Below are 15,333 nucleotides of genomic sequence, written 5' to 3'. Positions count from 1 at the left end.
GAAATTGATAAAAAATATTGATTATCCTAAATATTGTTCTAGTAGAGATAACATGCATATATAACTAACTGGACAGACTATGCTTTAATTTACCTAAAACTGTACTGTACTTGTTTTTCTTTTTTTATTAAAGCACTTGTAGAAATATCTTATTATGTTCTATACCTAGTACGAACTGACCGCAAGTATTGGCTTAAAAGTATTATTTTAGGTTAGTGATATAAGTTGTACAGTATACATGAAGGCATGGTCTTTTTCATGTCTATGTAGTGGAAATGTTTACATTTCGAAGAGAATGAAATGAACAGTATATATATGTGAAAGTAAATTTAAGTCTGATGCCTTTTTTTAAATTCAGTCAGATGCGGAACATAATTATTTTAATTACGAAAAATAAGTCAATTTTGTAAATAATAATTTTATTAAGTAAATAAAAAATAGTAATTAAGCAGGCTGATGGTGGTGTTAGTTTTTTCTTTAATGCATTAAGTCATCCGGACAGTGAGGTCTGTGTGTAGACAAGTGTGGGAAGAGTGCTTCAGAAAAAAATAAGTAGCCAAATAGCCACATTAGTCTCTCTCTCCCCCGCTTTCTTTCTTTCTTTCTTTCTCTCAGTCACAGTTTTATAGATAAACACTCTCAGGCTGTCTATTCTATTGTGACTTTACGGCACCACAATTCATTTACCAATCTTTAGAATTTGCTTTATACTTGTCGAGAACACTGTAGCAGATGTTACTTGGGAGTCCTGAACTCAAAATCGTCCTACTTTCAATTATAAGTACAGAACTGGGTTATTAAAAAAATAAAATAGAATAAAAATAATATAAAATAAAAAATAATAAGAAAAAAATCAGTTTCCCCCCAAAATTACCCACTTAAATTCCAAGAACTGATCAGTGGGCCGAAACATTTATTCCTTAGTCTTTTCACTACTGTATAATTCTTTTGTACCAATCAAATAATTTCGAGTACTTACTAAATAATATTCTTTAAAATTCATCCTTAAGCATGACAGTTTTAAAAAAGCCCAAGAACCATGACTCTAGTAACTAAACATTGAGCTTCTTCGAAGTTTATTCCAATTTAACATAAAGCCAACATTCTGTTTTTTTTTTCTGTAAATTTGTACTCTACTGAGAAGGCTTTCAACATTAAAAGAAAGTGATTGTCCCCGAACACCTGACCATCTTTTATCCGTCATGTTGACGTCACTAGTCTGCATTTGTTTTATCATGATCAGATGTTCTGAGCTGATCGAGTAGCGGGGAATTTGTTATTCGCCTCATCGGTGATTATTTATATTTTGCGCAACTGGCCACAGAGATGACTATCGCTTATTTTAGTTCTTTCTCACATGGCTCACGTCTCACTTTACTTGGCCTGTCTTTTTCTCACACGCTAAAATACTACTCTTTTTATCTCTTACGCATTGACGAGCCGATCGGTGGGAGAGAAGTCGTGTTTAGTCTAATGAGCTTGTGGAAATCATGCAGCTTGCAGGGTCAAGCAGCAGATTCGAGCTCTGGTAGAATCATTTGATGGACATTGTTCATCTCAGTACACTGTCCTTGCAATGATATGTTCACTTCATGATAGAAACATCAGGTGTTTCAGATAATAATAATAATAATAATAATAATAATAATAAAATAAATAAATAAATAAATAAATAAATAAATAATAATAATAATAATAATAATAATAATAATAATAATTTGTTGGTAATTAATTTTTCAATGCTTTGACCCATGGTTGTAGTGGTAGTGGTCGGGAATGTTTTCATACTAATGATTATTAACCAAATGATTATTGTTTAATGCGGCATCTTTTTTTTTTATTCTTAATTTGAGACTTAGATCGGACATATAAAGAGTAACCGTGTGATTGACATGCCCTCATTTTTGTTACTGTTTCATTCAGAGTGTATGTGTGCCTGTGTATGTCTATTGCCTATTTTATCTCTGATGCTCCACTTGATACTCAACAGCCATGGGCCTGCTGACCAAGTGATATCTCCTTAGCCTGTTTGCCAGTGTCTGTCTGTATATATCTACAAACAAGCACATATGCGTAGGTGTGGGTGTCTGCTCGGACCTGTGGTTCCATATCAGATATGTCTCACATGCTGTAGAGTTTTTTTCTTATCATCATCTGGGTGGATTTCCTCTTTCACTGGTGTGTAAAAACACTGTTTTCCATGTAACAAAAACGCACTCCATTTCACAGTTCTAAGGTTCTCCAACCGCTTATCTGTCTTAAAGACGTTCCCTCTTCCTCAGGCTTTGTTACCTGCTTGCTTTCATGGTCTGGCTCAGGTCATTCCAAGTCTATTGTGTTGGATTAAGCTCAGGTGCCTATGCACGCCAAGTTATCAGTGTACTACTACTATACTACTACTGATACTACACCACTACTATACTACTACTATGCTACTACTACTACTACTACTAGACCAACTATCATCTTATCACATTTTAAAAACAGCATGTTTAAAGCAAAATAGGTCTTGCTTTATTTTAACCTACATTAACTTTTTAATTACTTCATTAGTTACATTTATTTTAAAAGCCATCAATATATAATTCCATCCATCCTTCCAGGAACCTCAGTGGTGACTATTGTATTACATTAGGACCTCCGCATATTCACACTCTACAAGCAATTTGGAAATGTCAATTAGCATAATCTGCATGTTTTTGATAAAACCTGAGAACCAAGAATGGTAAGAACATGCAAACTCTATGCACACAGACCCTATACGCAAATCTAATCCAGGACCTGGAAGGCACCGTACCACCAATATATAATTATAGTCCACAAAATATCCAATTCATATAGAATTTGTCTAAAATTATTCTGATTATTCAGAATAAACAGATATGCATATAAATATGCATACATATATGAATAGGATTGTTTTTATCTATCTATCTATCTATCTATCTATCTATCTATCTATCTATCTATCTATCTATCTATCTATCTATCTATCTATCTATCTATCTATCTATCTATCTATCTATCAACATGTTTCTGTGTTAAATGCACACGTTTTACTATTAAATTAGAGTCCTTATTGATCATATGGGATTTTGCACAATGTCTCAGACTCCTCTCATTTTTTTCAAATGTGTCAGTGAGGAAGAATACAACAGAACAACAAATAAACCAAAAAACCAAATAAACCGTTTTGAAGCATATTTCTATAACTTACTCTGTTACAATAGTTCCACACTGTTACAAATTCCAAATAGCTTCTGGCTGAGGCGAGTTATGAGTTATGTTTGTCACTCAGGTTTTGTCTCCTGTTTGATTTAACAGGTATAATAAATAAATAAATAAATAAATAAATAAAATACCAAGAAAAATATCTACTTCTGCTTTAAGTGCAACACAAGCAATAAACTATTGCTTATACCAGTCATAAGCCTGTTACACCCCCAGTTAAGAATAACAAACCTCTCTATGTATTATACAGTATGTTTTCGTACTTAATGCTTTCAGTCGCTAAAAACACTCTATTAGTCCTCATTTAATTTGCAAGAATCTCTCAGATACATCCATTACAGGCATCCTTAACAGTGTTTTTAACCTGAACGGAACAGCGGGGTTCATAATGATTCCTAATAAAAATTCAGAGTAGTTCAGCAAACACTAATCTGTTATAGAGTGTACATATTTAGCTTCCTATGTGACATTGAGCAGTTTCTGCCGGTCTATAGTGAATGAGGCTGAAAACATTCCTCCATGTATATTTCACTACACAGTCAAGATCAATTTCAGTTGGAAAGTATTCCACTCTGATATAAAAACAAATTAATTTATCATACTGTCTAAAAAAATAGTTATGGAGTGGGTGCCGTGTGCCTCTGAGTGCTGATGTAGTTTTTATTAAAGGCCCGAGTGCATTCATCTTTCTGACGCAGGCATTATGACTGCGATCACAATCATAACCCATCTGACTTTATTATGTTTTTTTTTTTTTTTTTTTTTTGTAAAGCAGTGTATATGTAGCACACAAGCAAGAAATAAGTAATGGCTTTATTCCTAGATATTTAAATACATTTATTTATAACTGTCTGGTGATAAATCATAGCAGAGCTGATGTGTCCCCTCTGAGATGTAGATTAGTGAAGTTATTAATGGCCAATACACACTATGGATGGGAACTACGGTTGGGAATTAATAATATCTAGAGGATGTTAAAATTCAGAAAGTTACTTTGATGTACATTTAGGTGACATTGATTCAGTAATGCTTTTTTGGTATGGTAATTATAAATAGATATATAGCTTATGAGTGGATATATGCATAGATGCGTGTCTTTTCATGTGGAATTATAAGTGAAGAAACACAGAGCTGTCAAAGGAGCTCAGAAACACGTGCGAGACAGTTATTGAAAGATAAAGTACCCACCTCCCAACACACACACAAACACAACACAACACACAAACACCACCTCAATAAATGACATATAATCTTAATGGTTATTTCAGTTTCAAGGGTGTAACACTACAAGGGGTGAAAACCTGTGCAAGACACTGTACCACAATATGCTCAGACAGATAACCAGGGGGGCGTTCAAGTTGAAGTGGGACTTTTGATTCTGCAGAATAACAGAACACCGTCATGAGGCTAAAAACTCCCTTATTGCTTTATATAATCTTCTGCTACACTAATGCACTTATCCCAGTGTTTCACTAGCGCTTAGATATCAAGGTAAAAAGCTTTTTCAGAACATCAGAGCAATGATCAGGCTGCCTGCTTCAGACATATATACAATATACTGTACACACACACACACAAATATATATACACAGTATTTCACTGACTTTAGTCATGATTATACTTTCAGCACTTAACACTGTTTTAAAGTGTTGTATGTGAATGTGTCTCCTGATGTGTGTATCTGCGTTCATGTGTTTGTAATTAAGTGTACAGCATCCTCATTTAGTCTTAAAAATGAGCAAATATTGTGTGACTCATTCTAGACCTTAAGCATGTTTGTATCTTTCTTTCTTTCTTTCTTTCCTTTTTTTCTCCATGTGTGAGCCTGAGTGTATATGAAAGAGAAAGAGCGCAGATGGGGAACCAGAAGCGGATATCAGGCCCAGATGTTAATAGTCCCAAGTATTTTTTTCCCTTTTTATTTTAGCCAAAACATACACGGTGTACCATATACACACGTGGTTTTCCCATACATGTATGACTGTATCTATGTTAAAAAAGGATACCTAAACACAAATTAAATTTCCCATATTGATTTCACACTCTACTTACTTTGTATACACATTTAGTATATACAAGCAAAGATACTGTAAAGTGCATGCACCCACCTACACACACACACACACACACACACACACACATATACACCAATATAAACAGAACACATTTTGTCAATCAACTTCTGGGTAAAACCCTGACAGATGAAAGCCCATTCTTGCAAAATTTGTCAGTTTTAGTTTTTCCACCTGTCTCGATTGACCACAAGTTCTCAGTGTGATTAAGGTCTGGGGGGGTTTCTGGTCATTAAAAGAGGACATTTCATGTATCATTTTCTAATGTCCACTATACCAAAATAATCCAAATAAAATCCAAAAGTATATAGTCTGTGGTAGTGATGGGAGTCTGTAACCTTTCCATGAACAATCTTCAGTTTGAGTAAACCAATCAGTGATACTTGTACGATACCTGATTGCTAGTTTGGGGTTTTTCCAAATTCAGATGCATAGGACTTGTTTGGTATAAGTGTTCCTGCTCTGCACCCCGATCGTGAAGTTTGTCACCCAGAACACAAGTACAATGGAAATAATCAGGATTGAATTTCACAACCTCGTCCAGTGCAAAGCAGCTGAGTGGATTTGGTATAAATATACGTCTAGTTCCTGATTAGACATACAACTAATTTCAGTTAGCCAAACACACAATGTTGTGAGTATGTGCAGTTACTGTCATTATATACAGCGGTTGCTCACCTGCATGGAACAAAACATGTAACAATTAAAAACAACTGCTATTTTTCATAATAGATTGGCCATTGGCAGCCTCGGTCAGTGGTCCAGTGGTCATGAATCCATTAGAAAGAACCTAATGCTAAAGTTAGTGAGGGTTAGTGGGACAAAAACATGGCTAACAACAATTATCAGATCACATTTGACGTAATCGTCCAATTCTTACATTTGCTACAAAAAATTTACTTTATTGCGGTAAAGTGTTAGCGCGATAGTGTGGGGATGCATTGCTGCTTCAGGACCTGTTGGAACGTTTGAGACTTTGCTTCAGTTAGTTTGATATTATTGTTCTCATACCAGGCTACTAGTTGTGTTACTGCATTGCCCTTTAAGAGGCCCCACTATTGTGGTGTCAGTAGTTTGTGTGTAATGATTAGAGAAAAGGAAAGAGTATGAACGCTTTCATGCAACCATGCTGATTGACAGATAAAGGATAGATCTTATTCGCACGCATTTGTCTCCTGTCTTTCCTGTCTTATAAGCAAACGGCAACAGATCCAGATGGGAGCTTGGGTTCCTTTTCATCAATGAACACCAGATGCTCAAATGAGAGTGGGTTATTATTGTTTGCGCTAATAAATAGATTTAAAAAAGAAAAGAAAATGGGTTTGATTCGCATAGTGGGTCTGTGTGCGTGGAGTTTTCATGTTCTCACCGTCCTGGGTTTCCTCCAGGTACACTGGTTTCCTCCAAACGTGTGGGTGTGTGGATATACCCTGCCTTGTGCCTTAAGTCTACTGGAGTAGGCTCAAGGCCCTCTTGCATACAGGATAAGCTGGTATAGAAGATGAATAAGTACATGAATGAATGCAAACTGGGTAAACATGGCGGCATAGTGGTTAATGCTGTGGCCTTGCAACTCCAGGGTTGAGAGTTCAAGTTCCACTTCAGGTTTGTCTGTGTGCATGAAGTTTGCATGTTCTCCCCGTGCTTGGTACAGTAGCTTTTCTTCCATACTCCTAAGACATGCAGAGTGGGCTAGATGGTGTTCGAGTAGTGTGTGAGTGCTTGTGCCCTGCAATGGATTGCCATTATAAGATGGGCAACTTAGAGACAAATGGAAAGCAGAACAAGCCAATACAGGTACAGTAGGTGAGAAGAAAACTAATAGAACAAGTAGCCAAACACATGATCTCACATTCTTACATGAAATAATTCCTTAGCTCTTATTATTATGTTTATTATTTTGGTGGTAATTATTTTATTGCCTCTAGTGGTTGACTGAAGTAATAAAGAATATTAATAACAGCCGGGCAAATAAAGTCGAATGACATGCATGTAGGTGTTGCAAAGTAAGCAGCTTGCTGTAAGGCCATGTTTGAAACACCAAGTGACAATCAGGTGGGTTTGAATGTGTGTATGTGTGTGTGTGTGTGTGTGTGTGTGTGTCTGTGTTTGTTTGTTTGCGTGTGTGTGTGTGTGAGAGTGTCGTTGTCAGTGTGTGTGTGTCGTTGTCAGTGTGTGTGTGTGTGTGTGTGTGTGTGTGTGTGTGTGTGTGTGTAGGGGTGTATGGTGGGCAGAGGCTTTATTTGACAGTGTGGTGTAAGGGGCGAGTATAACTTGTTTAATATGCTTGACTCTCTGCGTTGTGAGAATTGAGTGAGAATGAAAGTAAAGAAGAGAAAATTGTGTGAAGATTCTCTGATCTTTAGTAATTACAGTAGATGCTGGGTTTAATTAATAAGTGCAGAATCATCCTTTTTTGCCTTTTCATTTCTTCGCCCTGACGTCCCACTGAGATGCACACACTTCTCCGCTTCGCTTCGTCTTTCACTCTCTGGCTTGTTAGAACTTTTTTTCCGCTGGTATGAGGATGATCGTTATCTGTGAAGTTACTGCAGGGTAATTATAAGCATTAATTCTCATGCAGCTCAGGCTCAGACCTGACGTCCAGTTGTGTGTGTGTGTGGGGGGGGGGGGATGGTTTAATATCTTGTTGTTTCCCCGCCAGTAAAAGGAACGTCTGACAGTTTTGACCTTCAGTGAACATCTCACTAGTTCCAGTAGACCTTTTTCAAAATGTTTCCTTCTCAGTTTGGAAGTCCTGTGATAAAAAATTGTGGTATCTTTAATACCTTATTCTAATGCTTTTAAGATACCTTGCTAGATTAATCACTTATTTGGCTCTCAAGGGGCCTTTTAGACTTAAATAAAATGCAGAAATATAATAGCGATGTTTATTTGTTGTAAGTGGCACCATATTACCCCACTGACTTTTATGTTACTTTTTTAGCATAAGATAAAGTGTGAGAAGTTAACATGAACTAGGAAACTTACCTTTGCCAATAGGCTTTAGTGCTTCATGGAAAATCCTACATTTTTAAAAATGTAACCGAAATATGAAATCTTATTAGCCCATATTTCGATTGTGAATAAATATATTAGTGTAAATAAGTCATCGATGCATACACTGATACAATTGTCACAGTGGTTACAAAATTTTATTATATTGGCACCTGTAAGTGGGTAGTCTATATTAGGCAGCAAGGCAAAGAAACAGTGTTAGAAACAGAAAAAATGGTCAAGCATAAGGATTTGAATGACTCTGACTAGGGCAAAATTGTCATGGCAAGACCACTTGGTTAAAGCAACACCAAAACTGCAACTATTGTTAGATGTTCTCAGTCTGCAGTGGTCAGGACCTACCAAAAATGATCTGAAGGAGAAAAAGGGGAGAACCAATGACGGGGTCATGTACGGTCAAAGCTTACTGTTGCAGCGGGGTAGCGATTAGTCCGATCCAATAGAGGAACTGATGTAGCTAAATGGGCTGAAAGGGGTCAGTGTATGTTCATCCGGAAGAGATACGGTGTGGAAAAGCCCCAAAAGAAGTGTACCACACAGACTGTTGCATTGCCAGAGTGAATCATGGGGGTGGATCAGTGATGGGTTGGGCTGCAATATCATGGCATTCCCTAGGCCCAATACTTGTGCTAGAAGGGCACGTCACTGCCAAGGACTACCGAACCATTCTGGAGGTCCATGTGCACCCAAAGGTTCAAACATTGTATCCTGAAGGTGCTGCAGTGTATCAGAATGATAATGCACCAATACACACAGCAAGAAGCAAGACTGGTGACAGAGTGGTTTGATGAACATGAACATCTCCTATGGCCTGCACAGTCACCAGATCTAAATCTTATTGAGCCACTTTTATTTATTTTATTTTACTTTTATATATGTGTATATACGTGTGTGTATACATATATATGTGTATATGTATATGTGTGTGTGTGTGTGTGTGTGTGTGTGTGTGTGTGTGTGAAATTATGTTTATCTTTAACAACATAAAAAATATATGAACAAATTATCTAGAAACTAAATAAAATTTTCCAAGGACCAGAAACATGTCGGTTAAAAACCCAAAGCTGTAAACCAGACATTTAAAATTAACTGCTTGTCAGTTATATTTTTGACATTCAATACAGCAGTGGCATCTGGGGGTTAATAAAATAAAAGGAGCATAGCTGACATACATAAGAGCAATAATTCCTTCGTGCAAAATCTGTGAGAACATTTGCCTTATCCACCATGTTGCATTTAAAACAGCGAAGTGGTTACCTATTTAGGCAAATTTTAGGTAACTATACAGTATGTAGAAATCAAACAAAACACTGAGAAAAAGAACTGATATAATACAAGAACTTATTTTAAAAAAATTGTATGTATGCTATATTTGCAATATTTACAGATTTTACAAATTACGAATTTCTTAATTTAATTTAATTACATTTTTTATTTAAATTTTATACAATAATACAGGTTTATATAATTTTTTTTTTCATAAAAAACAATACTAGCAGCACTTTTACGAATTAAATTAGTGACAACTAATGCGAGCAGTGAATCTGACGCCTGCTGCTATCTTTAGGTTTTAAAGGTTTCACTGGTATTTTGCTCTTGACTTTCAGTGGCTTATGAGGTTCCTCTCCTTTAAAAGTTGCAATAATTACAATAAAAATGGCTTTCCTAGTAACAAAAATTTTTTCACAAAAAAGTGGACCATCCAAGAAATATTTTCTTCTATACAATGTTGCAATGTTTTTCTTCTATGCAAATACAATCAGTGACTCCCAGTGAAGTCGTGTGTTCAAATGAGATTCAAAATAATATTAATAAGAGCTTAATAAGAGCTTAGATTAAACCAAAGTGTACTTGAATCTGCTGGAATATTAAAGACATGGAGTGCTATTTTAAAAGTGTGTCTATTGGCTTCTAAAGAAATTTAAAAAATTGAATGACAACTTGATATTACCGAGAGATATTTGATATTTCCATTCACTACAATTTTGAGCTCTAAAACACTTAAAAACACTTTTTAACAGTTTGTTAGATTAAATATGACAACATATTTAATGCTTGTAAAGCACATCAGTTATTTAATGAAAAACCATTGACACTTGATTTATTGAACCTCAAGGACATGTTGTTGACTGAGTTGTAGGTTTATTAGTTTCATTATCACTAATTTCCTTATTCCTATTTATTTTGATTACATATACCTTAGACACTCATTCTGGTGAAACTTCCTTTTAAAAAGATATAGAGTTTAGACATTTTAACATATGACACAAATCCTGAATGTATGTTACTGTATAAATGTAGTTTCACACCTTTTTCCATTGTGGGCAGTTCAAAATTTTAACTGTTGACTTTCCTATCTTTTTTTTTTTTTCTTCTGAGAATGGAATTCCATGTCTCTATGTTTGCGTAAATATGAGTGTAGGTGGATATGTGAGTGAATGTGAGTGTGTAACGGTTATGTAAAGACCCTCTAGTATAAGCACTTTTCTGTCTGTGCGGGTGTGTGACAAGGTTTTGGTAACGGTTACATAAAGTCTCATTAGTGTGTGTGTGTGTGTGTGTGTGTGTGTGTGTGTGTGTGTGTGTGTGTGTGTGTGTGAAAGAGAGAGAGAGAAAGCGAGGGAGAGAGAACTGTTACTGCACGTTAAATCTAACAGGTGCACAGCAGGTGAGAGTCACAAAAGAAACCGTGTAAGAGTGTATGAGCAGGAAACTTAATGATGACCACAGCTCCAAGCCAGGACCAGACAGACCAAACCACACAACTTTATGTGTCTCCTTACGTTTTTATATGTTTGTTTGGGGGGGAACAGAGTGCAGTTAATAATAATTACACGGTGCAGTACACACAGTAACAGCATGTTCAGGATGTTTTGGACCAAACCCTTGCCCTTATCAGCTGTGTAACCAAGGTGCTCATATTTCTCACATTTCTATTCACACACATATTCTGTATGTGTGCACATCTCTGTGTGTGGTTATATCAGAGCCCCTCCCCTCTTTTTTAAGGGGCCCCCTTTTTTTAAAACAATTAGAAAAAAGCATCTGTTCAAAGTTTTGTCTTGTAATATGTTAGATATACCATAAGTTTTATTTGAATGTAATAAAAAGTAGGTCTTTTTTGGTATTTCTAAATAAAGGTATTTTTGCATATAGATAGACATAGTGCGCAGGCGGCAAACTGTGGGCACATTTACAGTAAATCAACAGCTGTACAGAATTGAATGAAACTTTTGCAGTACATGGATATCTGCCTGAAGTTTAACCTGCAACATAAGTGAAATCAAAATGTCGATTAAAAACGATGTTATGAACAGTTATGTGTCGGATTTAATAATCTACTTTAAAATGAGCTATTAATAAGCTACTTGCTAAATGTAAACAAACACCTGCACCAATAGGTATTAATTAAAAAAGCTAAACAGATTTTTTTTTTTCCTAGGATAAGTTCATACTTTTGCCTCTAAAATAACACTGCTGAAGTGGTATAAGTAAATTTTTATTTGCTGGAGTTGTTTTAAAACAAAACGTAATCTTCCTCCGATCTACTTTTTCGATTTTTTTATCTGTGATTCGGTGACAGACGTACAACTTAGTTTAAACAAGGCATAAGTATTTTTTTATTTTTTTTGTATTAATAAGTTAGTCAGAGAGTTCTGCTGTTCAGAAAGACAGGCTGACATGTTCGTGGGCATCAACCTGACATTATATCATTGATTACATTAAAGCTGATCAGCTTATTTTTTAGCTTTAACCCGTTTAACTATTTCTTTGCTAAATATTCCTTTGCTTGTTCTCTTTAACCATCAATGATTTATTCTAGTTGTAAGTATCGTAAGTAAGTAAAAAAGCAAACAAGAACAAACAACATTTATTTAATAAATTGCTGAACAAATGGTACATATTTCATTTATTGCTATTTACAGTATTGCTCTTATATTCTATATGCATACAATCAGGTATTTACTTGTCATCATGTATAACTCATTTTTTTAATTGTGATGCACGTCTAATTATTTGTTTGTTTATCTAACAGGGCGTTGTTTATTTTTTTTAAACAAAAATTGCATTAACTACCATATGAGAGACATAATCTTCACTTTCACCTCACTTGGCACTCATTATTTTGCAGTGTAAATTACTGTTTAAAATCCAGTTTAGCCCATCCTCACCCAAAGCACTACCCTCCATCCTCATAACTCCAAGATCCATGGATGGATTAAAAGCATTCGGTTTGGTAGAATAAGGACTAAAGACTGCACTTGGTCTACACTTGTAGATTTCTCCAAAGCCTGTGAACATTCTGTCACTGTTTCCTGCTGACAGTTATGACGCACCAAAGGACTTCCTGAAAAGTTTTTTGCCTCTTTTCTGTTTTTGTATGTGCACCTGTCTAGTGTCTGTATATATTATTAATTTGATTTCAGAAATGCCAGGTTGGAACATAAATTGACAGTCAGTAGATGATTCAGAGCTTTGAGATACTAAGAACTCCTTTTGGAAATTCTGAGTCTGTCCTGTGTCCCCCTAGCTGCATTTCTGCGTATTCAGGAGAGCGCAATTCGTAGAGAGACTCTTTGATTTTGGTATTTGTGCACAGCGTGAGTGTCAAGGAGGGACACTTATTCATTTAGAAAACCAGGGAGGTCAGATGAACAGAATCAAGGAGATTGAAAATTCTTCGAATCTCTTTCGTTATGACTGGCAGCCAATGTGTGTACATGTGTGGTTAGAGGCTAATTTTTTTTTCTGAGAACTTCTAAACTTTCTCATGGTTTCAAAATTTTAACCTGTCTATTTATTTATACGAATCACTTTATTTTTTTACCAAGCAAACATCTACTTCATCTTATTATCAACACTCTGAAATGTTTGTGGTGGCTTTTAATCTATTTTATTTTCTTGCTTAATGCTACATTTCCTTGTTATAAACACTGCTAATCACTCATCACCATGCTTCACCTGCATCGAGCCCTCTTGCCCATGCTTCAGAAAGCAGGTTCTTTATAGTATTTTTTTTTATGTTTATTGGACAATAATGCATTTCCATTTCTACCTTGAATGCCATCCTCCTTCTTGTAAGAATATGCTGTTAGCTCGTAGAGACAAACAGAATAACCTGAAGCATTCTAAAAGATTTTCTAAAAGAAACTTTTATCAAAGCCATTTATAAGTGTGCTAGAACCCAATCTGAGATGACAATTAGAGATTAGAATACCCACAGAGTTTGCAGCATGCAGAATTTGCAGTATAAAGCGTGAACTATAGATGCAAACACTGCAAGCCTTTCTCTCACTTGGTCCTCTTTCACTTTTATTTGATTTAAAACTTTAACACATGTTTTGTACCAATGTGTGTCCCAAACTTTATTTACATAGTATTAGATTTATTAACAGTACATGCCAATATCTGTTTAAACATTATATCAAAGTTATAATAAGGTGATATTATGTACAACAACCAATAATGTACTTTAAAGTTACGTTATGTTACGCTAAGCAAAAAGGACTCAAGAGAGCCTTATTTTATTATCTTATATATAGGTACAAGAAAATGTTGCTACTAATTAAATAAATAAATAAATAAAAATAAATAAATAAATAAATAAAAAAATTAATATTTTAGCTAATGTAACTCATTTGAAAATAAAAGACTGGGTAGTAGAACCCATTTTTTTTCAGTAATATTATTAGCTGATATAATATTAAATGAGTGTGAACATATTAAAAATGTGGTGAAGCGCAATGACACTTTAATTTAATATGCAGTATATAGTATCAGATTAATAATCAACTGAGCGCAATATTTTATTTTATTTTATTTCATTTTATTTTAGTTTATTTTGTTATTTCTCAACATTAGCTATATACTCAAAGTTATAAATGCTGAAGTGGCTTACAATAAATATCACTGTTTTATTATTTGCAGGTGCCTGCAAACCATTGCTAACATAGTTCGTTAGTTTTTGTTAACAGATCAGAAACAATCACTGAAGTCAATGAACTTTTGATTGTGCAGAATAAAAGAACACAGTTCCGAGAGTAAAAACTCCCTTTATTTCTCCATATAATCCCCTGCTACACTAATATACTTATCGCAGCGTTTCCCTAGTGCTTAGATACCATCAAGGTAAAAAAAAAACTCTCAGTATGTCACAGCCATGATCGGACTCACTGCTTTACATCTGAAACGCTGGCCTCCCAGGAACTCCTTTAATGACCCAAACATGTATACTGTAAATAACGTGTACGAGGGATTTGGCAATAATTCCCAGTCCAGTTTCTGTAATGTTTAAAGTAGTGTACTCTGTGTAGAGTTGCCGCAGTTTATAGACAGATGCAATAAGAAAGGAACAGTGTGACGGGAGTGAGTAAAAACAATAAACAAGCTAAATAATAAGCACAGCTGTTTTATGCACATGCGCAAACACACTCACAGGCTCGCAGTTGCCGTATATCGTGGCATCGGAAGTCGGCCCTGACAGAAGTTACACTGTCAGGTGTCACGTTGCATGTCTGTGAGCAGGAAGTTACTGCTGACCTACTTTTTATTTTACAGAATTAAAAACCATGGGACCCAGTAGGCCCGTGTGTGTGTGTATATGTGTGTGTGTGTGTGTGGGTGTGTGTGTGTGTGTGTGTGTGTGTGTGTGTGTGTGTGTGTGTGTGCGCGTGTTTGTCCGTATGTGTGTGTGTGTGTGTGTGTGTGTGTGTGTGTGTGTGTGTTTGTGTCCGTGTGTCTGTGTGTGTGTGCATGTGTGTGTTAATTGGATAAATGTACTATTGTAATATATTAAATAATTAGATCAGTACTGTGTGTCCATTAATGTGTAATTATGATATTATTTATTGTATGATTAATAAAAATCACACACACACACACACACACACACACACACACACACACACACACACACACACACACACACACACCTCCATGAGATCTTCCTCCGTGCTCCTCTTGTCTCCCTTAATGAGACTTTCTATATATCTCTATTTCATACTGTACATAT

Source organism: Clarias gariepinus, chromosome 12, assembly GCF_024256425.1.
Source record: "Clarias gariepinus isolate MV-2021 ecotype Netherlands chromosome 12, CGAR_prim_01v2, whole genome shotgun sequence".
In the NCBI taxonomy this organism is placed as follows: domain Eukaryota; kingdom Metazoa; phylum Chordata; class Actinopteri; order Siluriformes; family Clariidae; genus Clarias; species Clarias gariepinus.
Note: the sequence above shows the minus strand (reverse complement) of the source record.